Source organism: Bos indicus, chromosome 16 (genome assembly GCF_029378745.1).
Source record: "Bos indicus isolate NIAB-ARS_2022 breed Sahiwal x Tharparkar chromosome 16, NIAB-ARS_B.indTharparkar_mat_pri_1.0, whole genome shotgun sequence".
In the NCBI taxonomy this organism is placed as follows: Eukaryota; Metazoa; Chordata; class Mammalia; order Artiodactyla; family Bovidae; genus Bos; species Bos indicus.
The window spans coordinates 7,303,471-7,329,517 of NC_091775.1; the positions used below are offsets into that span (position 1 = coordinate 7,303,471).

The 26,047-nt window shown below is 38.8% G+C and overlaps 1 long non-coding RNA gene across 1 annotated transcript; it reads left to right on the plus strand.

The window, feature by feature from the left end:
• The first annotated feature begins 207 nt into the window (after positions 1–207).
• On the plus strand, positions 208–26,047 carry LOC139176545 (uncharacterized). Its single transcript, XR_011561007.1, has 3 exons — positions 208–486; positions 1,485–1,620; positions 25,900–26,047. It is a non-coding gene; the product is annotated as an uncharacterized lncRNA (long non-coding RNA).

Below are 26,047 nucleotides of genomic sequence, written 5' to 3' on the forward strand. Positions count from 1 at the left end.
AGAGGACAGGACAGACGAGGCACCAATGAAGTGCTGCCACGTAGGCCCACGTGGCATAGACACGGCAGAGGCATAGAACCGACAGTGGAGGTGGGGTGGCCGCCAGCTACTGCGAGGGGCCTGGAAGTCATTCTGAATGACCCGGAAGCGAAGCTGCTTCTGCGTCAGGACACGGAATCTCACCACAAGAAGCCTCCAGCACAGGAGCGGTCCCCTGGCACCCAGGATGTCTACTGACCTTCCTGGCCCCCATGGAGCCCCCGGATCGGGGCTTGCGCCCACCACCGCCAACACCCAGAACCACAACTGGCCCGGGAGAGCACTTTCCCGCCATGTACCGGTGCCTCCACGACCCTCACAGGCAACTTGCTGTGCCCAGCTTCCCCCCTCGGGGACCGAGGGCACTTCTGTGCCCGGAGACACCACCAGCCATGAAGGCCAGGGAAGGACACCACATGAGGCAAGACCGGTTAGGTCCTAAACAGGGTAAGGGGGCACTGGGCGGTCACCTATGTGGGGTGGGCCGGGAGCGGGGAAAAGCTGGAAGTGACGGGGAAGAGCAACAAACACGCACAGGGAGGGCCGGGGGACAGGGGCACGTGCGCTGTCTGGTGATCAGAAAGACTGAGTCACGGCCGACCACCTAGTTTTCAAGTAGGAATATTGCTATTTTTAAACAAAAACACGTCCACACCTGTTAAAGGATTTTGAGAGGCAGGTTGGAACCGCTCACCCTTTTATATACTATCAGCTGACTGAGTAGAATGATTTGAATTTGTTTCATGAATATAAAGATATTTTGCTGCTTTGTTTTCCTAACGTATACTACAGATTTACACTCCAAATAGTAACAGAGATGAATTTCAGGTGTTTAATACATTCATCACCTTTTGGTAATTTTTTTTCTTTTTTGTTTTATTCATCCTGTTGAGTATGTAATGGGTCCTAATTTTCTTTTTTTTTTTTCTAATTTTCTTGAATACATATTTTTCCTGATGACTAATGATATTATGCAAGTAAGCTTTTGGGTCATCACGTTCTTTTGCCAACTTTTGTTGGGTTATTTGCCTTATTAGTACATTAAACTTCTTTATAATTGGGACCATGAGTCTTTTCTTAGAATAATATATATTTCAAATAACTTTATTCATACTTTGTCCTGTGTATTTACTCAGAAAATGCATTTGGTAAGCAGAAGTTCTTATTCATAATATATTTCAGTTCCTTATATTTTCCTGTGTAGTTATTACTTTTCAAATCCTGGATAAGAGAAAATTCCTACTCCAAGATTTTGAAAATGTTTCCTTATGCTTTATCTTCTAAGAGACAATTCTATTTTTATTTGCACTTATATCTAAAATCTATCTAGAATATATTTATGTGTTTAGTGTGAGGTTGCTGTTGTTGTTTAGTCACTAAGTCCAACTCTTTGTGACCCCATGGACTATAGCCCTCCAACCTCCTCTGTCCATGTAATTTTCCAGGCAAGAATACTGGAATGGGTTGCCATTTCCTCCTCCAAGGGATCTTCCCAACCCAGAAATAGAACCTGTGTCCCCTGTCTCCTGCTTGGCAGGTGGATCATTACCACTGAGCCACCTGGGAAGCCCTTAGTATGAGGTAGGTGGTTACATTATTATTATTTTTTCTGTGTACTTATTTAAACAAACTCATTCAATTTCTTAAAAATAGTACAATTTCCTCTCACTTCACTGCAGTGGAGCATTTCTTACACATAACATAACTTTGTGAAGTATTAATGTATGTTTGTCTGGCTTCTGTTTTACTGGCCATTTTTTTTCTTCCTATTTTTACACTAATGCTTCACAATCTTCTTTACCAATGGTTTATAAGAGCCTTGATATCTGGTGGTAAATGATGATGATACCAGCAATTGATGTACCGGGCTCCTCTGTCCCTGGGATTCTTCAGGCAGGAACACTGGAGTGGGTTGCCATTTCCTTCTCTAATGCATGAAAGTGAAAAGTGAAAGTGAAGTCGCTCAGTAGTGTCTGACTCTTAGCCACCCCATGGACTGCAACCTACTAGGCTCCTCCGTCCATGGGATTTTCCAGGCAAGAGTCCTGGAGTGGGGTGCCATTGCCTTCTCCAAAAATTGTGTTTACTAATCTTTATAATAAAGAAACTACTTAATCAGATAGTTGTATTGATGGCTATGATGATGTATGTTAATATTTTGAAAAATACAATATTCTCTGAAAATGTATGTATGTATATACACTCTTGAGAGTCCCTTGAACTCTCAAGACCTTGAGAGCTCAAGGAGATCCAACTAATCCATCCTAAAAAAAAATCAGTCCTGAATATTCTTTGGAAGGACTGATGCGGAGGCTGAAGCTCTAATACTTTGGCCACCTGATGTGGAGCACCAACTAATTGGAAAAGGCCCTGATATTGGGAAGGATGGAAAGCAGGAGGAGAAGGGGACAAAAGAGGATGAGATGGTAGGATGGCATCATTGACTCAATGGACATGCGTTTGAGCAAGCTCCAGGAGTTGGTCATGGACAAGGAAACCTCATGTGCTGCACTCCATGGGATTACAAGGAGTTAGACATGACAGACGGAGAAGACACTCGGTCGTGTCTGACTCTGCGACCCCATGAACTGCAGCACGCTAGGCCTCCCTGTCCATCATCAACTGCCGGAGTTTACCCAAACTCATGTCCATTATGCAGACCTCTAGGGCTTCCCAGATGGTTCAATGGTAAAGAATCAGCCTGCCAAGCAGGCTGATCCGCTTCAGTCTGTGGGTTGGGAAGATCCCTGGAGAAGAAAATGGTAACCCTCCTCAGTCTTCTTGCCTGGGAAATCTCATGGACATAGAAACCTAGGAGGCTATAGTCCATAGGATCACCAATGAGTTGGACATGACTTAATGACAAAACAAGGAACGGAAGGGTCCTCTAATCTCCCCAAAAGAGGGAGAAGGGGTGGAAGAGAGATGGGAGGTAAGCAGGTTGACAGGAGTCTATCAAAGTTACAACTCATTCTCAGGGCCTTCTTTCCCAATCCAAACTAGAAATTTCAAGTCAATGAACATTTGAAATTACATTATAATATTGCTATTCTCATGATTAAAATGGAGAACTTAAATTCAGATAGATGTGTTTTCTGCATTTCCAAGAAATTAGAGACTCTGAGCGTGCCCACAGAAGATGTTCTTTGGCCCAAAACCTATAGCATGATTCCAGAAGAGTACAAGGGATAAGTTTTGTGGCTGCTGCTGTTGTTTGCCGCTGAATTACATTGACTTCCACTCTCCCAGTTCTGTGCAAAATAAACCATTGCCATCCTCTAACCTAACCAAATTAGACAATGTATTCCCGATTCCAGCTTTAAGGGTCCCTTTCCTGAAATCACTTCCGTAGCATATGGTTTCTATTTTGTCTCTTTTTATCCTTAATTTTTCAAGAAAACAAATTATTATATATTTGGTCATGTTAATTCTCATATAACTTAACATCCATGTAGTTGTGTAATTTTTCTTCTCATTACTCCTTCAAATATAAATTTAAATGCAAATATTTATGGGGTAACTCTTCTGAAGAAGAAAGTGTCTGAGAAACATATATATATATACACACACACACACACACGCACACGCACACACACATATATATATACAGATGTGTAAAGTGAAAGAAAGAAAGTGAAGTCACTCAGTCGTGTCCAACTCTTTGCGACCATATAGACTGTAGCCTACCAGGTTTCACCGTCCATGGGATTTTCCAGGCAAGAATATAGGAGGGGGTTGCTATTTCCTTCTCCAGGAGATCTTCCCAACCGAGGCATTGAACCCAGGTCGCCCGCATTGCAGGCAGAAGCTTTATCGTCTGAGCCACCAGGGATAGACAGATGTGTATATATATGTGTATATTCACACACACAAATATATGAATTATCCCCTCATATTTGAAGGTGATCTAGTTGATAAAAATTTTGATCCTAGCATTCTTTTTTTGTGATTTTTTAAAAAGTTTCATTGGAATGTGGTTGCTTTTCAATGCTGTGTTAGTTTGTATAAAAATTTTGATCCTAGCATTCTTTTTTTGTGATTTTTTAAAAAGTTTCATTGGAATGTGGTTGCTTTTCAATGCTGTGTTAGTTTGTAATGTATAGCAATGTGAATCAGCATACTTACATATACATCCCCTCCCTTTTGTACTTCCTTGTTATTCAGCTCATCACAGATCAATAAGTAGAGTTCCCTTTGCTGTAACATTCTCATTAGTGATGTTTTTAAAATACATAAAATATTGCATTATATAACTACTGAGCAGTCTGATGGCTAGCCCAATCCTTGTCAGAGTCTCAGATGCAGTCCTTGGGAATATCAGCCTGTTGTGTAAATTTGTGGGTGGGGAAACAGTTGCAGGCAAGACCCTAACTTGTACATATCTTTTCTAGTTTATGTACAAATGAGTGCCCAATTTAAAAGACAGCTACATGATGTCATGAAACTGATAAAGATCATTTTTAATTACTTCCATGTCCAGCTTCCCCAAAGGGCAATTCCATTGATGGGACTGGAGATATACTGAATTCATGGTGACTTAGAAGGAAAAGAAGAAGAAAGATGAATGTCCACAGATGTGTGGTTAGTTTAAACCAGTATTCATCTCTTCTGAGAATGACCTGTGAACACATAGGCTAGGTGTCAAATCTTGTGAAAGAAAAAGATCACAATTATCCTGGGGAACCAGAGAGAAATAAGAGGTCAATGGAAGCATTCCACACTATTCTATTTAATGCATATTCAGTATTCACTGCAACACTGATGCTAATTTTTCCAACCTAAGAGATTCTTTTGTGAACATTTTTGTACTTAAGTCTTTATATAAAAGCAATTCTAGGGTATATACCTGGAAGTGGAGTTTTGGGATCATATACAAGGGCATCTTAAACTTTCTCAGATATTAGCCAAATGTAATCTAAAGTATCGTAAAATATTTCTATTTATATGCAAGCAGTGTGTTAGAGTTTCCTTTACATTTTTATAAAAGAATAAATTTTTAGACTATTTTAAATCAATATCAAGTAAGGGTATAGTAGTATCATTGTCTGGAGAAGGCAATGGCAACCCACTCCAGTAGTCTTGCCTGGAAAATCCCATGGATGGAAGAGCCTGGTGGGCTGCAGTCCATGGGGTCGAGACTGAGTGACTTCCTTTCACTTTTCACTTTCACACATTGGAGAAGGAAATGGCAACCCACTCCAGTGTTCTTTCCTGGAGAATCCCAGGGACGGTGGAGCCTGGTGGGCTGCCGTCTATGGGGTTGCACAGAGTCGGACACGACTGAAGTGACTTAGCAGCAGCAGCAGCAGTATCATTGTCCTTGTTGTTCAGTCGCTCAGTTGTGTCTGACTTTTTGCAACCCCATGGACTGCAGCACACCAGGCTTCCCTGTCCTTCACCATCTCCTGTAGCTTACTAAAACTCACGTCCATTGAGTTGATGATACCATCCAACCATCTCGTCCTCTGTTGTCCCCTTCTATTCCTGCTTTCAAACTTTCCCAAGATCAGGGTCTTTTCTAAGGAGTCAGCTCTTCACATCATGTGGCCAAAGTATTGGAGCTTCAGCTTCAGCATCAGTCCTCCAATGAATATTCAGGACTGATTTCCTTTAGGATTGACTGACTTGATATTCTTGAAGTCTTCTCCAGTGCCACAGTTCAAAAACATCAATTCTTCAGCACTCAGCCTTAAAAATTAGTATTTTAGACTATTTTAAATCCATATTATAGGTGGACAAAGGTATCATATAATCTTTTAATTTGAATATTCCTGATCATCAATGCGATTGATTATTCTTTTATTTGTTTTCTGACTATTTTGATTATTCTTCTGCAGATTACCTGCCAATCCAAATTTTGCATCAGTTATGCTCTTGGTCTTTTCCCTTTTTGTGTGTGCACATTTAATGTGTATCTTTGAGACTAACATTGGTGATTTAGTTACATTGCATATTTGTCATAGTATTTAAGGTCAGTTCTTTAAAAATAAATTATTTTCTTCTGTGTGTGTGCTTAGTCACTCAGTCGAGTCTGACTCTTTGTGACCCCATGGACTGTAGCCTGCCGGGGTCCTCTGTCTATGGGGATTCTCCAAGCAAGAATACTGGAGTGGGTTGCCATGCCCTGCTCCAGGGGATCTTCCCAAACCAGGGCTTGAACCCAGGTCTCCCGCACTGCAGGCAGATTCTTTACCATCTGAGCCACCAGGGAAGCCAGTGTTATTTTATATTTTAAATGTATAGTAGATGGGTTCCCCCTTTGTACTTCTCTCTTTTTGATTGGAATTATGTTTATTTTGGAGATTATTTAGGAAAAATAATTTCTATTAGTGATATTGTTACTGTAGCACTTATCACCTTTATTTTTGCATGAGCACATTTTTGTTTTAAACTTCAGTGTTACTTCTGAGCAATTTAAAAGTGGTTTGTTAATATTTTATGTGTTATATTATTCTTATGATTTTTCATTTTCTGATCACTTTTTTCGAGTTTTTATATTCAGAATTTATAGAGAACTAACTTGGCATGTTTATTTAATTAATTTATTTAATAAATCTTTTTATTCCTTAACACAATCTATCTATCTATCTATCCATCTATCTATATATAACCTTTTGGCCATACTAAGTGGCATGCGGAATTTTAGTTACCCAACGAGAGATCGAACCTGTGCTGCTTCAGTGGAAGCTGAGAGACCTAACCACTGGATCTCCAGGGAAATCCCTAACACCTGGCATGTTTTGAATTTGCTTGTTTATTTAATTAATTTATTTTTAAAGAAGGATATTTGCTTTTCAGAATTTGTTGGTTTCTGCCAAACATCAACATGAATCAGCTGTAGGTATACATATGTCCTTTCCCTCTTGAACCTCCCTCCCATCTCCCTCCCCAAACCACCCCTCTAGGTTGATACAGAGCCCCTTTTTGAGTTCCCTGAGCCATACAGCAAACTATCTATTTTACACGTGGTAATGTAAGTTTCCATGTTACTCTCTCAATATATCCCACCCTCTCCCTCCTCCCTTCTCCCCATTTCCATAAGTCTGTTCTCTATGTCTGTATCTGCATTGCTGCTCTGAAAATAACTCCATCAGTACCATCTTTCTAGATTCCATATATATGTGTTCAGTTCAGTTCAGTCGCTCAACAGTGTCCGACTCTTTGCGACCCCATGAATTGCAGCATGCCAGGCCTCCGTGTCTATCACCAACACCCGGAGTTCATTCAAACTCATGTCCATCGAATCGGTGATGTCATCCAGCCATCTTATCCTCTGTGGTCCCTTTCTCCTCCTGCCCCCAATACCTCCCAGCATGAAAGTCTTTTCCAATGAGTCAAATCTTGGCATGAGGTGGCCAAAGTACTGGAGTTTCATCTTTAGCATCATTCCTTCCAAAGAACACCCAGGACTGATATCCTTTAGAATGGACTGGTTGGATCTCCTTGCAGTCCAAGGGACTCTCAAGAGTCTTCTCCAACACCACAGTTCAAAAGCATCAATTCTTCGGTGCTCAGCTTTCTTCACAGTCCAACTCTCACATCCATACATGACCGCTGGAAAAACCATAGCTTTGACTAGACGGACCTTTGTTGGCAAAGTACTGTCTCTGCTTTTGAATATGCTATCTAGGTTGGTCATAACTTTTCTTCCAGGGAGTAAGCGTCTTTTAAATTCATGGCTGCAGTCACCATCTGCAGTGATTTTGGAGCCCCAAAAAATAAAGTCTGACACTATTTCCTGTTTCCCCATCTGTTTCCCATGAACTGATGGGACCAGATGCCATGATCTTTGTTTTCTGAATGTTAAGCTTTAAGCCAACTTTTTCACTCTCCTATTTCACTTTCATCAAGAGGCTTTTTAGTTCCTCTTCACTTTCTGCCGTAAGGGTGATGTCATCTGCATATCTGAGGTTATTGATATTTCTCCCGGCAATCTTGATTCCAGCTTGTGCTTCTTCCAGCCCAGCATTTCTCATGATGTACTGTGTATATAAGTTAAATAAGCAGGGTGACAGCCTTGACGTACTCCTTTTCCTCTTTGGAACCAGTCTGTTGTTCCATGTCCAGTTCTAACTGTGGCTTCCTCACCTGCATATAGGTTTCTCAAGAGGCAGGTCAGATGGCCTGGTATTCCCATCTCTTTCAGAATTTTCCACTGTTTATTGTGATCCACACAATGTTAGGATACCATGTTTATCTTTCTCTTTCTGACTTGCTTCACTCTGTAATAGGCTCTAGGTTTATTCATCTTATTAGAAAGGAGTCAAGTGTTCCTTTTATGATGGAATAATCTTCCATTTTATATATGTACCACAGCTTCTTTATCTATTCATCTGTCCGTAGACATCTAGATTGCTTCCATGTTCTAGCTATTGTAAATAGTACTCTAATAAACAGTGGGGTACATGTGTCTTTTTCAATTTTTCTAACCTGGCATGTTTTTAATAAGCTTAATTCGTGGTAAATAATAACTATAAAATAATTAATAAAACGTATTCAGAGTTTGTTTCTTTTTACAGTCCGTTTTTAACTCTGATGCTATATTGAAGCATAGTTAGAAAATGAACCTTTACCAGTAATTTCAAGAACTACAAAAGTATTATTAGTACTGAATCTAGATGTCTGATCTAGTGTAGTTTAATTTCTCTCTATTTTATTCCATAGTTTATTACTCATTTAGATATAAGTTATGCTTTCAGATGTAATTTTGAACATCATTTTCAGACTTATTTCAAGACTTTGAAATGTTGCTCTTTACAGGTTAATTTTATCAGAAATCAATGTTTAGCTGTCAACTTCATTGGGATTTTCAAGATTGCATTTCTTATTGTTTTGTTTTACCTTTTGTTGAGAGTTCATTTTCAGCAAGAGCTTTTGGATTTTTTCTTTTCTTCTGTTTGGCATTTTGAAATTAATTAGCTCATAAGGAATTCCAGCCTTAAGACATGTTTGAGAGAGTGATTGCTAAGTCACACAGTCGTGTCCAACCCTTAGGGTCCCCATGAACTGTGCCCACCAGGCTGCTCTGTCCATGGAATTTTCCAGGCAAGAGTACTGGAGTGGGCTGACATTTCCTCCTCCAGGGGATCTTCCCAATCCAGGGAGATATGTTTAGTAGTACTTACTTATTTTCCCTTCTTTTATTCACTGATAGAAGTGGAAATACTGACTTCGAGTATTAAGTTAACCTGAGGTCCCCATAATCCTAACAATAAATTAGCATACCAACCAAGAAGGAGTAATACTTATGTGATAGACAAATTCCCTGTTTTCGGATTTATTTCATATATGAACCCAACTGTCCTTTTTAGCTTTCTTCATGTTTATAGTTGCTCTGATTTTAAATAAAGGGCAACATCAAAGCTAGAAATAACTTTCTGTACTGTGCCAGTTGTTTGGGCTGAGTTTCAAAACTGCTTCAGAATCCAGTAGAAAAAGCAATTTTCAATTATTGGAAATAAGTACAATATACCTTGACAATATAATAGGTAGCCTAAACTGTATACAAAGGGTCATTCTATGACATATTGCCTTCAAATTTATGATTTTGAGGAACCATTGAGAATTTTTATGCAGCATTAATGACATTTTAATCTATGCTGATTTATTTAGATTAGAAAATGTTATGTTTTCTAGTTTTGTGGATAACTTCTCAATAGCATTGCTTGTGTAATCATATGTACTAGTATATATAGTATATCAGCAACTTCATTTTTTAGTTTGAACTGTTTCTGTTACATATATTTTATTTCTTTTTTTTCTTTTGGAAAAATGACAGTGACATAAAAATTAATTTACTTAAATTTACAAAATGCGTTATAGGAACCAGAAAACTGGTGCCTCTCACTTTGGCCTGTACAGACAGGACTGGAGATTGAAATGCTATGAGGAACTGATATTCTTTGGGAAGATTCAGCTTCAGCTTTTATCTATCATTAGTGTTTATGTGATAAGTGTATTCAGCTATTCATGAATTCTGATGTTTGTTCCACAGTAAGAACTACCTAGTCAAATACCTTACCTTTATGACTAAGAAAAACAAGGATCAGACTTGTGACATTTGTTACAAACTGTCACAAGTTGGAATGCATTCTTAAGATGATAAACATTTATAAGTAAATGGATACAATTCTTTGACATTAAGCATTGTAAAACTGTAAACTTAAGCTTAAACTGTAAAATTGCTACATTAACAGTTAAAAAGTATATTCAAGTTTAAGAACTGTGTTATAATGTTAACCTGATTATTTCTTACATAATACAGTGGCCTGTAGTTGGATTACTCTCATCAGATAATTCAGTTTTAAGAAAACATAATTTAGCACTGGACTGGAATATATAATGGCTGCTTGTATGTACTATTCTGCGTGAGTGCATGCTGTGTGTTTGATTGTGACATCAAGGACTGCAGCCCTCCAGGCTCCTCTGTCCGTGGATGTTTCCAGCAAGAATACTGAAGTGAGTTACCACTTCCTCCTCCAGGGGATCTTCCTGACCTAGGGATCAAACCCAGTTCTCCTGTGTCGCTTGCATTGGCAGGCAGATTCTTTACCACTGACCCACCTGAGAACTTCATTCATTACTTGCAACAGTGCTGATCTACGCAAAACAAATTACACACCCTCATTATCCTAAACTAATGTCAGCCATGACGTCTCCGGAATAACAACATTTAACTTTCTTAGGGAAATTAGGTGTGACAGCAATGCAGATTTCCCTTACCAAGCAATAAATAATAGCTTGTTTTATTTTGGTTAGGCTGTGTGACTTCAAAAAACAAAAGTTAAAAATATTCCATAAAATGATTATTTTCTACATTATATAGATGTTCTAAAATAAAAGTTTTAGTCAGTACTTTTTATGCATATCAAAAGATGGAATGTAAACAAAATTTCTACTTGAAAGTGGAAGATTAACTATATTAATTTAGATCCACAAAATTTGTTATCTAAGGGTGAATGAGTGTTATCCAATTTTTATGTTTCTTTCTATAAAAATGAGATTTCTTGTTTTAAAATCGTCTGCTCTTGGATATGTGCCTTACTCCTTTTCATAGAATTAATGTGGTTTGCATGATTTCTCAGACAGGACTCTTGGTGTCTCTTTCTTTCATCTGGACTGGTGTGAGTCCATACCTTTTGTAAGGTCTGTATAGACACAGGACTCTTATAGAAAAGTACACTCTAGTTAGCTCTGTAGAGAAAAGCAAGTCATGTTCTTTCTGTTCTTCTTGGTCACATTTCTGTCTTATATCAGAAAGTTTGGGTTCATATTTGATCAAAAGAAGTGATATTTATTATGTCTTATCAGTTATTTTATTTTTTACTGTAAAAGTACATTTAATTATACTTAACAAAGTTACTTGCTCACCTATTTTCTGTATTGAAATCTAATTCTGTAATTTCTTTTGTATATTTTCCCTTGTGTACAAGAATAATAATAATTACATTTATACTCATTAGATGTAGCAACTAGTTTAAACACACACACATAATTTATTCTTCACAACAGTTTTATGAAATAGATGTTATGTCTCAGATTAGGAAGACAAGATAGGAAAAGGATGACTAACCACTCCTAGGATACAGACCAAGTAAATGGTAAACTAAAGATTCATACCCAAACAGCCTAATTTCAGAGTTCATATCTTTTAAAATTTATTTTATATCTCACATAGCATTTTTACTAATTTCTTCATTACAATTGTATATAACATAAAACAAAGTAATTGTTCCAAACAACTGACAATGTACTCCAGTTCAGTTCAGTTCATTTGCACAGTCATGTCTGACTCTTTGTGACCCCATCGACTGCAGCTTGCCAGGCTTCCCTGTCCATCACCACCTCCCAGAGCTTGCTCAAGCTCATGTCCATCGAGTCGGTGATGGCAGTGGCACTGAACAACCTCTCTATCTGCCAGTAATACTTCGAGCTCCATTAGATCTGCTGACCCATGGGACTTAAGTGGCAGAGCAGTTGCAGCTGGTGCCCCTGGGCTTCCAGTCTGCTGCAGTCTTCCTGTCTGTCTGCTACCTATAGACATTAAGCTTCAGCTCGGTGCTGAATATTCTCTGACTCATAATGAGTATTGATTGTACATGTGAGTAGAAATAGGATGTTTAAATCATTTTGCATCTTCTTCTTATTATTATTTATTTTTCTATTCCTGTTCATCATGAGGCAAGATATTCTGACCTACCAAGGCACAAAGTCAGGCATGTGTGACAGTGCTCCATTATCAAATGAAAGTGGGAATGAAGGAGACAGGGCTTGAGCAGGGCTGAGGGAAAAGTAGCTTGTGTGAAGGAGGTAGCTCACATGTCCATGGCTCCAATTCATATATCACATTCTTGAGCCCAATAAAGACAGTACTGTGGGATATAAAGAGACCACCCAAAGCTGACAGATGTGGCCACCTAGTTTCTATCTGGGGGTACCTCTAAAGGACAGGGCTGAATGGAGACTCGACCAGGAGACTTGTAACAGAGCACAGCCAAGAGCAGACCTCAGCACAACTGTACCTGTGAGCTATTACTCTGCACCCTGTTACCAGGCAGCAAGTCCTGTTCAGCCATTTTCAATGGGCTCCTCCCCCCAAGGAAGCAACTGTCAGTGAGTGACCATTAGTGGGGACAACCAGGAAAGGTCAGCGGAGCAGGGCTTGTCACATGGACAGTGAGGTAAGAGTCAATCCTGGCCTCCCCTCCAGGGTGCTCCAGTTCATCCAGCCTCAGACCAATGGTGATCTGGGGACCCAGGGGACATATGGGGGTCTGTGTCCTGTTGACCTCCAGAGCCCTCAATGCGGCCTCTACTGGCCGCGCCCAGGCCTTGAGGAGGCAGTGACCTTCTCCCCACCTCTGCCACCTTCTGGCTGCACCATCTGCCCTGGATGCCATCTCCAAGACCTGCTCCCACACCCCACACGTGGCTGGCCTGAGGAGCCTGAGGGCCAGTTGCATTTGGCGCCTGGCTCCCTCAGCAATGACAGCTGAGCAGGGTCTGAGGACCCAGCGTTGAGGGTGCTGCCAGCTGAGCTCTGACTCTGCCAGGACTGGACCCTGCAGGATAAGTCGTGCCCCAGGACCTGCCCTTTCTTGTCAGAACAGAAACTAACGAGTGTTAGCTTTCGTTATTTACGGGAACAGTTACCTGACCGTGACCTGGCCTCCAGATCTGGAGCTCTGACACCAAGATGTTTAAACACCTCACCATGCTCCTGCCTCAGCTTTCTAGGAAAGGGCTTCACTGAGGGCTTTCAGGCAGTTTGAGGTTTTTAAGGCATGAGCCACTCCTGTCCTTGCAGGGCCCTCAGTACATCTTTCTGGGCTCCACACCCTGACCTTCTGTTCTTGTTTAGCCTCCCTGTAAGTTGGGCATAGGGACTTGTTTTTCAGTAAAAGGCAGAGCTTCAGTCAGGATAATTGCCTGTTTGCTTTTGCCTATAAGGCGAAATGCCAAATGACCAGCTTGATACCAATTCATGAAATGTGGCCAATGGTTTGGTGGAATGATCATGGGCACAATTGTAAGATTCATGGAAAAAGAGTCTTGAAGATGGTCTGTAGGTAGATGTCTTTGGAAACAGGAAAGGAAGATATTTGTGTTCCATGTGAATTAGTAAAAAGAAAACCAACCAACCAAACAAAAAAAGAGGTACTTGAGCAATCAAGTGACTAAGACAGCTTCTACTATGAATGTCTGTGAGCATCCTGCTCAGCCACCTCTGTCTTTGCTCAATGACTCATGAACAAAGCAGTCCTGGTGACAAGGATGGGATCAGCATGAGCTTAGCAATGCTGAATTCCACCCCCAAGGCTGGCCTGGCTGTTGACTCTGTTGAGTGTCCTTATCCCAACAATGGAGACTGACCCTGAGTTCTCTGAGGTGATCAGCCAGCTACCTGGTGGCAGGCTGACTACATTAAATCCCTTTCTTTATCGAATTGGGTAACATCTTGCTTTTCCTGGAAAATACACTTGCTCAGAAAATGAATTTGCTTTCCTTGTCCACAGTGCTTCCCCCCAGACTACCATGACTGCTATATCCACCGTCATGGTTTCCCACACAGCTTTGCTTCTGAAGTAAATCGTGCAGAATTCCCTTTCTAGTGTGTTTCTACATCAGGTAGGCTGTAAGAGCTACACTCCTGTGAAACTTCAAGGAGGCTTTGAAATAACTGTTTTATAGTGCACATACACACACACCTCCTAATGACCTAGTTACACACTCATCTTTTCACTGCTGTGTAGGAATTTTGAAGCTGCAGTGAAATTGATTTAATGAATCAGGCCTAAGCAGTCAGTTTTATTAAAAGATATATCATCTTGGGTGGGCCAAATTTAATTAATCAAAAGGCCTTTAAAAGAGGGTGTGTGCGTGTTAGTCGCTAAGACGTGTCTGAGTCTTTCGTGACCCCATGAATGAAAGCCCACCAGGCTCCTCTGTTCATGGGGTTTCCCAGCCAAGAATCCTGAAGCAGATTGCTATTTCCTTTTCTAGGGGATCTTCCTGACGCAGGGATCAACCCAGGTCTCCTGCATTAGCAGGCGGCTTCCTTAGCATTGAGCCACATTGGAAATTCTGTTAAAAAAGGATAGATCCTTTTTATATCCAAAGATTCCAGGCTTCATTTCATATAGTTTCCAGTCATGATTTTTAGCTCCTGGCTGTATGCCTTGCCAAAGTTCTCTTCTTTAATCAGCCACCAGGAATGGGTGAACCAATCCCTTGTAATAAGTATTGCTTCTTTTACTGAATTTCTGTGCACAAAAGTAATTCATGTTATTAGAGATTATTTCTAACACAAGAAGCACTTTTGTTAATTACATTTCTTTATTTTTGATTATAATTTTTAAAACTGATGGACCAATGTTGTCACATGATTATTAAGTAAGCACCATAATTTATGTTAGGCATCACTCTTCCTGTTGTACAGTTTTGTGGGTTTTGACAAATGCATCATGCCATGTGTCCACCATTGTAATGTTGTATAGATAGTTTTAGGACCCTGAAGATCCCTGGGCTGCACTTACTCTTCCCTCTCTCTCCTCCCCTTCCACCAAACTCTTCCACCAAACTTCTGGCAATCCCTGATCTTTTCAACACCTGTAGAGCTTGGCCTTTTCCAGAATGTCATAGAGGTGAAAGCATCCTTTTTTATTCAGGATTTTGAGAATGACTTCTCTCACTTAGTAATAGCTCTTTAAACCTTCTCCATTTCTTTCAAGGCTCAGTTTCTCATTCCTTTACTTACCAAATAATAATCTATTGTATGAATGCGTCACAGTTTATTCACTTACTGAAGGACAACTTGATTACTTCTAATTTTTGGCAATTATGAATAAAGTTGCTCTGAACATCTGTGTGGAAGCTTTCATGTTTTCAGTGCATTTGGATAATTCACTAGGAGTGTGACTGCTGTATTACATGATAGGTAGCCTATATTTAGCTTCATAAGAAGCCCATAAAGTGCTTGTACCATTTTACATTCCAATAACAGTTAATAAATTGAGTTCCTGTTGCTCTGTATCTTCACTAATATTTGGGACTTTCTGTTTATTGGAGTTTAGCCACTCTGATAATTTGCATAGTGGTATCTGCTTTTAAAAGAAATGAATTTATCATTCTTTCTTACTTTACTTTAGACCTTATTTTTGTATTTATTATTGTAGCTATAGTGTAGTACCTGAAAACTTTAATCCTAGAACCTGGTTTCTTAGGTTCAAATTCTAACTCTACCTTTTACTCCTTGGTGACATTAGGTTAGCTGTTTAACATGTGCTTCAGTAACTTTATGGGTTTCCACAGTAAAGAGCTCAGATGCTAAAGAATCCACCTGCAGTGTACAAGACCTGGGTTTGTACCCTAGATCTGGAAGATCCCCTGGAGAATGGAATGGCAACCCATTCCAGTGTTCTTTGGTGAATCCAGTATACAGAGGTTTTAGTCCATGGGGTCAACAAAGAGTTGGACAGCAATAAGTGACTTTCACTTTTTTCAGTAGCCTTAATAATAAGATATACCTCACAGAGTTGTTACAGTAATTAGACTTAGATTATTCTGGAACATATAAATAGCAATGAGTATCTGGCCTGTACTAAACTCTTTTATTATTTAATTGTATAAAATAACTTCATTTTTTGTCAAGAGGAAGCCATTTAGAATGTAAATAATTCCAAATATAGACAGAATATTGGTAATTATATTAATTTTAATTGTAAGGAAAACTCTCACATAATGATAACATTCCTCCATTGCTGCAGTATTACCATATACAGCTATCACTACACTATTTAAATTGTAATTCAGTAACTTCACAGTTGTAGGTCCCCCACTACTTTGTAATTTTGTTTGATCATGGCTTTGACTTGATGAAACTGAGTTCAATATAATAAATGAAGTTGCAAGTTCAAGGTTTTGATCCTGTATTTATTTTTAAATTCTAGCAATCAGAATCCAACAACACATTATAAAGATCATACACCATGACCAAGTGGGCTTTATCCCAGGGATGCAAGGATTCTTCACTATCTGCAAATCAATCAATGTAATACACCACATTAACAAATTGAAAAATAAAAGCCATATGATTATTTCAATAGATGCAGAGAAAGCCTTTGATAAAATTCAACATCCATTTATGATAAAAACTCTCCAAAAAGCAGGAATAGAAGGAACATACCTCAACATAATAAAAGCTATATATGACAAACCCACAGCAAACATCCTCAATGGTGAAAAATTGAAAGCCTTTCCCCTAAGGTCAGGAAAAAGACAAAGTTGCCCACTCTCACCACTACTATTCAACATAGTTTTGGAAGTTTTGGCCACAGCAATCAGAGCAGAAAAAGAAATAAAAGGAATCCAAATTGGAAAAGAAGAAGTAAAACTCTCACTGTTTGCAGATGACATGATCCTCTACATAGGAAACCCTAAAGACTGCACCAGAAAATTACTAGAGCTAATCAATGAATATAGTAAAGTTGCAGGATATAAAATCAACACACAGAAATCCCTTGCATTCCTATGCACTAATAATGAGAAAATAGAGAAATTAAGGAAACATATGTGCGTGGATTTATCTCTGGGCTTTCTATTTTGTTCCATTGATCTATATTTCTATCTTTGTGCCAGTACCATACTGTCTTGATAACTGTGGCTTTGTAGTAGAGCCTGAAGTCAGGTAGGTTGATTCCTCCAGTTCCATTTTTCTTTCTCAAGATCGCTTTGGCTATTCGAGGTTTTTTGTATTTCCATACAAATTGTGAAATTATTTGTTCTAGCTCTGTGATGAATACTGTTGTTAGCTTTATAGGGATTGCATTGAATCTATAAATTGCTTTACAATGGATTAAAGACAATCTCTTTAACAAGTGGTGCTGGGAAATCTGGTCAACCACTTGTAAAAGAATGAAACGAGAACACTTTCTAACACCATATACAAAAATAAACTCAAAATGGATTAAAGATCTCAACGTAAGACCAGAAACTATAAAACTCCTAGAGGGGAACATAGGCAAAACACTCTCTGACATACATCACAGCAGGATCCTCTATGACCCACCTCCCAGAATATTGGAAATAAAAGCAAAAATAAACAAATGGGACCTAATTAAACTTAAAAGCTTCTGCACATCAAAGGAAACTATTAGCAAGGTGAAAAGACAGCCTTCAGAATGGGAGAAAATAATAGCAAATGAAGCAACCGACAAACAACTAATCTCAAAAATATACAACAACTCCTACCGCTCAACTCCAGAAAAATAAATGACCCAATCAAAAAATGGGCCAAAGATCTAAATAGACATTTCTCCAAAGAAGACATACAGATGGCTAACAAACACATGAAAAGATGCTCAACATCACTCATTATCAGAGAAATGCAAATCAAAACCACTATGAGGTACCATTTCACACCAGTTAGAATGGCTGCAATCCAAAAGTCTACAAATAATAAATGCTGGAGAGGGTGTGGAGAAAAGGGAACCCTCTTACACTGTTGGTGGGAATGCAAACTAGTACAGCCACTATGGAGAACAGTGTGGAGATTCCTTAAAAAACTGGAAATAGAACTGCCTTATGATCCAGCAATCCCACTGCTGGGCATACACACTGAGGAAACCAGAAGGGAAAGAGACACGTGTACCCCAATGTTCATCGCAGCACTGTTTATAATAGCCAGGACATGGAAGCAACCTAGATGTCCATCAGCAGATGAATGGATAAGAAAGCAGTGGTACATATACACAATGGAGTATTACTCAGCCATTAAAAAGAATACATTTGAATCAGTTCTAATGAGGTGGATGAAACTGGAGCCTATTATACAGAGTGAAGTAAGCCAGAAGGAAAAACACCAATACAGTATACTAACGCATATATATGGAATTTAGAATTATGGTAACGATAACCCTGTATACGAGACAGCAAAAGAGACACTGACGTATAGAACAGTCTTATGGACTCTGTGGGAGAGGGAGAGGATGGGAAGATTTGGGAGAATGGCATTGAAACATGTAAAATATCATGTATGAAACAAGATGCCAGTCCAGGTTCAATGCACGATACTGGATGCTTGGGGCTGGTGCACTGGGACGACCCAGAGGGATGGTGTGGGGAGGGAGGAGGGAGGGGGGTTCAGGATGGGGAACACATGTATACCCGTGGTGGATTCATTTTGATGTTTGGCAGAACTAATACAATTATGTAAAGTTTGAGAATAGAATAAAATTAATTAAAAAAAAAAAAGAAATTAAGGAAACAATTCCATTCACCATTGCAATGAAAAGAATAAAATACTTAGGAATATATCTACCTAAAGAAACTAAAGACCTATATATAGAAAACTATAAAACACTGATGAAAGAAAGCAAAGAGGAAACTAGTAGATGGAGAAATATACCATGCTCATGGATCGGAAGAATCAATATAGTGAAATGAGTATACTACCCAAAGCAATCTATAGATTCGATGCAATCCCTATCAATCTACCAACGGTATTTTTCACAGAGCTACAACAAATAATTTCACAATTTGTATGGAAATACAAAAAACCTCGAATAGCCAAAGCAGTCTTGAGAAAGAAGAATGGAACTGGAGGAATCAACCTGCCTGACTTCAGGCTCTACAACAAAGCCACAGTTATCAAGACAGTATGGTACTGGCACAAAGACAGAAATATAGATCAATGGAACAAAATAGAAAGCCCAGAGATAAACCCACACACCTATGGACACCTTATCTTTGACAAAGGAGGCAAGAATATACAGTGGAGAAAAGACAGTCTCTTTAACAAGTGGTGCTGGGAAAACTGGTCAACCACTTGTAAAATAATGAAACTGGAACACTTTCTAACACCATACACAAAAAAATAAACTCAAAATGGATTAAAGATCTAAACATAAGACCAGAAACTATAAAAATCTTAAAGGAGAACATAAGCAAAATGCTCTCTGACATACATCACAACAGGATCCTCTATGACCCACCTCTCAGAATATTGGAAATAAAAGCAAAAATAAATGGGATCTAATTAAATTTAAAGCTTCTGCACAACAAAAGAAACTATAAGCAAGGTGAAAAGACAGCCTTCAGAATGGGAGAAAATAATAGCAAATGAAGCAACTGACAAACAACTAATCTCAAAAATATACAAGCAACTTCTGCAGCTCAATTCCAGAAAAATAAACGACCCAATCAAAAAATGGGCCAAAGATCTAAATAGACATTTCTGCAAAGAAGACATACAGATGGCTAACAAACACATGAAAAGATGCTCAACATCACTCATTATTAGAGAAATGCAAAGCAAAACCACAATGAGGTACCATTTCATGCCAGTCAGAATGGCTGTGATCCAAAAGTCTACAAGCAGTCAATGCTTGAGAGGGTGTGGAGAAAAGGGAACCCTCTTACACTGTTGGTGGGAATGCAGACTAGTACAGCCACTATGGAGAACAGTGTGGAGATACCTTAAAAAACTGGAAATAGAATTGCCATACGACCCAGCAATCCCATTGCTGGGCATACACACTGAGGAAACCAGAATTGAAAGAAGACACGTGTACCCCAATGTACGTTGCAGCACTGTTTATAATAGCCAAGACATGGAAGCAACCTAGATGTCCATCAGCAGATGAATGGATAAGAAAGCTGTGGTATATATACACAATGAAGTATTACTCAGCCATTAAAAAGAATATATTTGAATCAGTTCTAATGAGATGGATGAAACTGGAGCCTATTATACAGAGTGAAGTAAGCCAGAAAGAAAAACACCAATACAGTGTACTAAAGCCTATATATGGAATTTAGAAACATGGTAATGACAACCCTGTATGCAAGACAGCAAAAGAGACACTGATGTATAGAACAGTGTTTTGGACTCTGTGGGAGAGGGAGGGGGGGTTGATTTGGGAGAATGGCATTAAAACATGTACAATATCATATAAGAAACGAATCGCCAGTCCAGGTTTGATTTAGGATACAGGAAGCTTGGGGCTGGTGCACTGGGATGACCCAGAGGGATGGGATGGGGAGGTAGGTGGGAGGGGGGTTCAGGATGGGGAACACGTGTACACCCGTGGCGGATGCATGTTGATGTATGGCAAAACCAATACAACATTGTAGTAAAAAATAAATAAACAGGTTGTTTAAAAAAATTAAAAATAGCAATCAGTGAGGCAGAAAAACAATGAGAAGATGGTTCCCAAGATGCTAATGAAATAATATTCTCATAAGAAAGTAAAGTATATATTTTAAAATGCATACAAAATGTTGAATATGTATGAAACTGAATGTTAACAGTAGTTTTAATGCAGTAGATGTGTCAGTGATTTAATTTGGGGTTTTTTGTTTCTATTTTCCAAAAATGTTGTGCAATAAATTCACAATACTATTGTAATATGAAATGAGAAATATAAAAATAGTTTTGTAAAGATCAGACCCTTTATTGATCTTTTGTAAAATCAATGCATGATACAGGATGCTTGGGGCCGATGCACTGGGATGACCCAGAGGGATGGTATGGGGAGGAAGAGGGGAGGGGGGACTCAGGATGGGGAACACGTGTACACCCATGGCAGATTCATGTTGATGTATGGCAAAACCAATACAATATTGTAAAATAATTGTTCTCCAATTAAATTAAAATATAAAAAAAAAACAATTCAATAAAATGAATTCTTAAAATTTCCACTCTCTCTGGAAGATGCCATAGCTAAGCATCTTAATTTCAATATATAAACAGATTGTTCCTGGTACCCTGATTCACCTACAACAACTGAATAGCCTGTGGCCTGACCCTAAGAGGGCACAAAGTTCAGAGACTTAATTATTACAAACAGTATGTCTTCTGTTTTAATTTTCTAATGGAGAGTAACTCTAAGACCCTTATGCAGGGAACTGACTTACGTTTCACGGCCTTGAAAAATGTTGCCACCTCAGTTAAATTAAGGGTCTACAGCTTTGACCATTTTGGGAGAACTGTCAGTAGTTATATGTCCTAAATGTGGCCAGTTTCATATGAGCATTGTTAAGACATTAGAGGACTTCCTCAGTGGTCCAATGGTTAGGACTCTGAACTTTCACTGCCCAGGCCCAGGATTCGATCCTTGGTCAAGCAACTAAGACCCTGCAAGCCACAAGGTGTGGCAAAAAAATAAAAATAAGAAAATAACCCCACCTCCCTTCTGAAACATTGTTAAACCTCAGAACTAAGTTGTGCTTGTCACAGACATCATATTTAGGAGTTTTTCTATCACATCAAAATTTTCATTTACACTACCAAATTTTAGAGCTAATGGATTTTGTACTATATACATATTTACTACATATATAGGTTTACTATATATAAGTATCATAAATGCTTAACTTTTTCATAGAATTTGTCCTGTGAATTTTCAGCCTTATCATGACACTGAGTAATGCCGTGTGTCCTCAATAATGTTATTTTTGGTTGTGGAATGTGGGGCATAATTTTTCTCCCACATTCAAGAGATAACCCCTTATAAACTCTCCGTTCCTAAAATGTTTTAATGAACGGAGGATATTTTTCAATTCCTATGCAATTAGATTTATAGAATAGTTATTATATTTTTCATATTGATATTTTATAAATCTGGGGAATTTCCAACTATTCTGAGGAATACCACTGGAAAAAACAAACAAAAAAAATCAAATAATAATTCCCTGTACTACTTTGGGTTCTTATCTTGGCAGTGAAAAGCAAATTTCTAAGAAAAGTTAATTTCAACAACAGTAGTATCTTTAAGGTAAATATTTCCCTTATACTTGCCTATCATACAACCATACAAAAACTAGATAGATTAAAAAAAAAGTCAGAATTTTTTATCTGATTGGTCAGAGCCAAAGGACCAGTGATTCTTTTTTAATATTAAACTAATATATAAAATAGAGTGAAACATACTTTTGTAGTTTGTAAGTCAACGCCATCTCATAAATGATATTATATTTATCATATTAAATTTTATTTTTTATGATATACTTTCCAGTTTATTTATTTATTCTTTAAATTTATTTACTTTAATTGGAGGCTAATTAACTTTCCAATATTGTAGTGATTTTGTCATACATTGACATGAATCAGTCATAGTGTGTTCCCCATCCTGAAGCCCCCCTCCCACTTCCCTCCCCATCCCATCCCTCTGGGTCATCCCAGTGCACCAGCCCTGAACACCCTGTCTCATGCATAGACCTGGGCTGGTGGTCTATTTCACATACGATAATATACATGTTGCAGTGCTATTCTCTCAGATCATCCCACTCTCACCTTCTCCCACAGAGTCCAAAACACTGTTCTATACATCTGTGTCTCTTTTGCTGTCTCGCATATAGGGTTATCATTACCATCTTTCTAAATTCCATATGTATGCATTAGTATACTGTATTGGTGTTTTTCATTCTGGCTGACTTCACTCTGTATAATAGGCTCCAGTTTCATCCACCTCATTAGGACTGATTCAAATGTATTCTTTTTAATGGCTGAGTAATATTCCATTGTGTACATGTACCACTGCTTTTTTATCCACTCGTCTGCTGATGGACATCTGGTTTGCTTCAATGTCCTGGCTATTATAAACAGTGCTGCGATGAACATTGGGGTACACATGTCTCTTTCAATTCTGATTTTCTTGATGTGTATGCCCAGCAGTGGGATTGCTGGGTCATATGGCAATTCTATTTCCAGTTTTTTAAGGAATCTCCACGCTGCTCTCCATAGTGGTATACTAGTTTGTATTCCCACCAACAGTCTAAGAGGGTTCCTTTTTCTCCACACCCTCTCCAGCATTTATTGTCTGTAGATTTCTGGATAGCAGCCACTCTGACCAGCATGAGATAGTACTTCATTGTGGTTTTGATTTGCATTTCTCTGATAATGAGTGATGTTGAGCATCCTTTCATGTGTTTGTTAGTCATCTGTGTGTCTTCTTTGGAGAACTGTTTAGTTCTTTGGCCGATTTTTTGATTGGGTCATTTATTTTTCTGGAATTGAGCTGCAGGAGTTGCTTGTATATTTTTGAGATTAATTGTCAGTTGCTTTGTTTGCTATTATTTTCTCCCATTCTAAAGGCTGTCTTTCCACTTTGCTTATAGGTTCCTTCATTGTACAAAAGCTGTTAAGTTTAATTAGGTCCCATTTGTTTATTTTTGCTTTTATTTCCATTAGTCTGGGAGGTGGGTCATAGAGGATCCTGCTATGATTTATGTTGGAGAGTGTTTTGCCTGTGTTTTCCTCTAGTTTCTGGTCTTACGTTTAGATCTTTAATCCATTTTGAGTTTATTTTTGTGTATGGTGTTAGAAAGTGTTCTAGTTTCATCCTTTTACAAGTGGTTGACCAGTTTTCCCAGCACCACTTGTTAAAAAGAGATTGTCTTTTCTCCATTGTATATTCTTGCCTCTTTTGTCAAAGATAAGGTGTCCATATGTGCGTGGATTTATCTCTGGACTTTCTATTTTGTTCCATTGATCTATATTTCTGTTAAAATTTCAAACCCTTTTTTCAAACAATATTGAAAACAGATTAAGAAAAATTACCAACACCTTTTTGGATATTTTCTTTTTTTAAAAGATAGCGAATGGTGGTTTATTTTTTTTTAATAAATTGTGTACAATTTAGAAATACTTTCCATATGCACTATTCTTGGACATTTTCTTACAATGGTAAATATTCAGAGCACTTCACGATATTCCACAATGACATTTTAAAGTTTATTTTCCATTCTATTCTGATCTATTGTGTATATCTGTTTTTGTGCACATTAAGGAAAATGTCAAAGCGGTTTAGTAGTACATTTTCATTACAAAAGGTAAGCTTCCATAAAGGAACGACTGTGAAAAAGATCAAACAGTGTCAATTTTCTGTTTTATTGCCCTCTAAAGCAACCTGTGGACTTAAATAATTGCAATTTTGACCTCTATTGCAAATGATCAATCAGCAGAGACATATTAAAAACTCTTAATATGACTGACAAAAGAAGATATGATTGGGCAACAAAATGGCCAGAGATTGATCTTAGTTTTTAAAATCTTTATTTGCTCAATGACAGATATAAGTCTTGGGGATGAACTCGGCAGGCAGAGAAGATGTCTAAAGCAAAGGCGCCCCTGTGTGGATGTGCCTGCCAGGAACAGTGAGGAAGTCAAGGAAGTGGACATAAACTGAGGTGTTAGGTGGTGAATTTGGAGAATTCAACAACAACACGGATGGCCTAACCTGAATTACTGTGTGTGTGTGTGTTTAGATCTGTTTAATCAGAAAGGGGTTAGGAAAAGTAGCAAGGTATATATCTGTGTGTGATCTTATTCTTCCGTATTAACAGTGCTAAGGAGAAGGCAATGGCAACCCACTCCGGTACTCTTGCCTGGGAAATCCCATGGACGGAGGAGCCTGGTAGGCTACAGTCCATGGGGTCGCGAAGGATCGGACATGACTGAGTGACTTCACTTTTACTTTTCACTTTCATTCATTGGAGAAGGAAATGGCAACCCACTCCAGTGTTCTTGCCTGGAGAATCCCAGGGGATGGGGGAGCCTGGTGGGCTGCCGTCTATGGGGTCGCACAGAGTCGGACACGACTGAAGTGACTTAGCAGCAGCAGCAGCAGCATTCTATTGTATGTCTGTGAATATATATATGTGTGTGTGTGTGTATATATATATATATACACACATATGTGAATATATACACACACACACATAACATCTTCTTTATCCATTCATTGGCTGCTGGATACTTAGGTTACTTTCATATCTTGGCAACTGTGAATAATACTGCTTTGAACAGTGGGCTTCATGTACGTTTTTGAACTAGTGGTTTTGGTTTTCTTCAAATATATACTCAGGAGTAGAACTGCTAGATCATATGGTAGCTCTATTTTTATTTTGTTGACGAAGCTTTATACTGTTTTCTGTAGTGTCTGTTGCAATTTACATACCCACCAACAGTGTGGGAGGATTCACTTTTCTCAGTATCCTCACCAACATTTGTTTTTTGTATACCTCATTGTTTGTTTTTTTAATCTGCATTTCCCTGATGATTAATGATGCTGAGCATCCTTTCATGTGTTGCTATTATTTTTAAACTGATATGTACAGGTACAAATCTTAACACCTATGCAATTTCTTTTATGTTTCACCCACTTAGATGTGGGTCTAGGCCCTTTCCTTTAACAAGAGTTGATACAGAGTAATGAGGGCTTACTTATCACTGACAGATGTCCTGGAAATAACACTGTGTAATGTCCACAGTTAAGCCTGAAAAGGCCATGAGCCACTCAGGTCAACCTCCTGCTGGAGCCATCCACCACCCACAATGAGCTCTGTGGTTCTGCCTTCTAGGAGGAAGCCCAGGCCTCGTGGGGAGGCTTCCTGAAGCTCTGCCAGCAAGCCCAGCTTCAGCTGCAGACGTGGCAGTGACGTCACCTCCAGTGGAGTCCAGCTCCTAGTGTTAGTATCAACCCCAACTGGTGAGTCTCCTCTCCTGAGA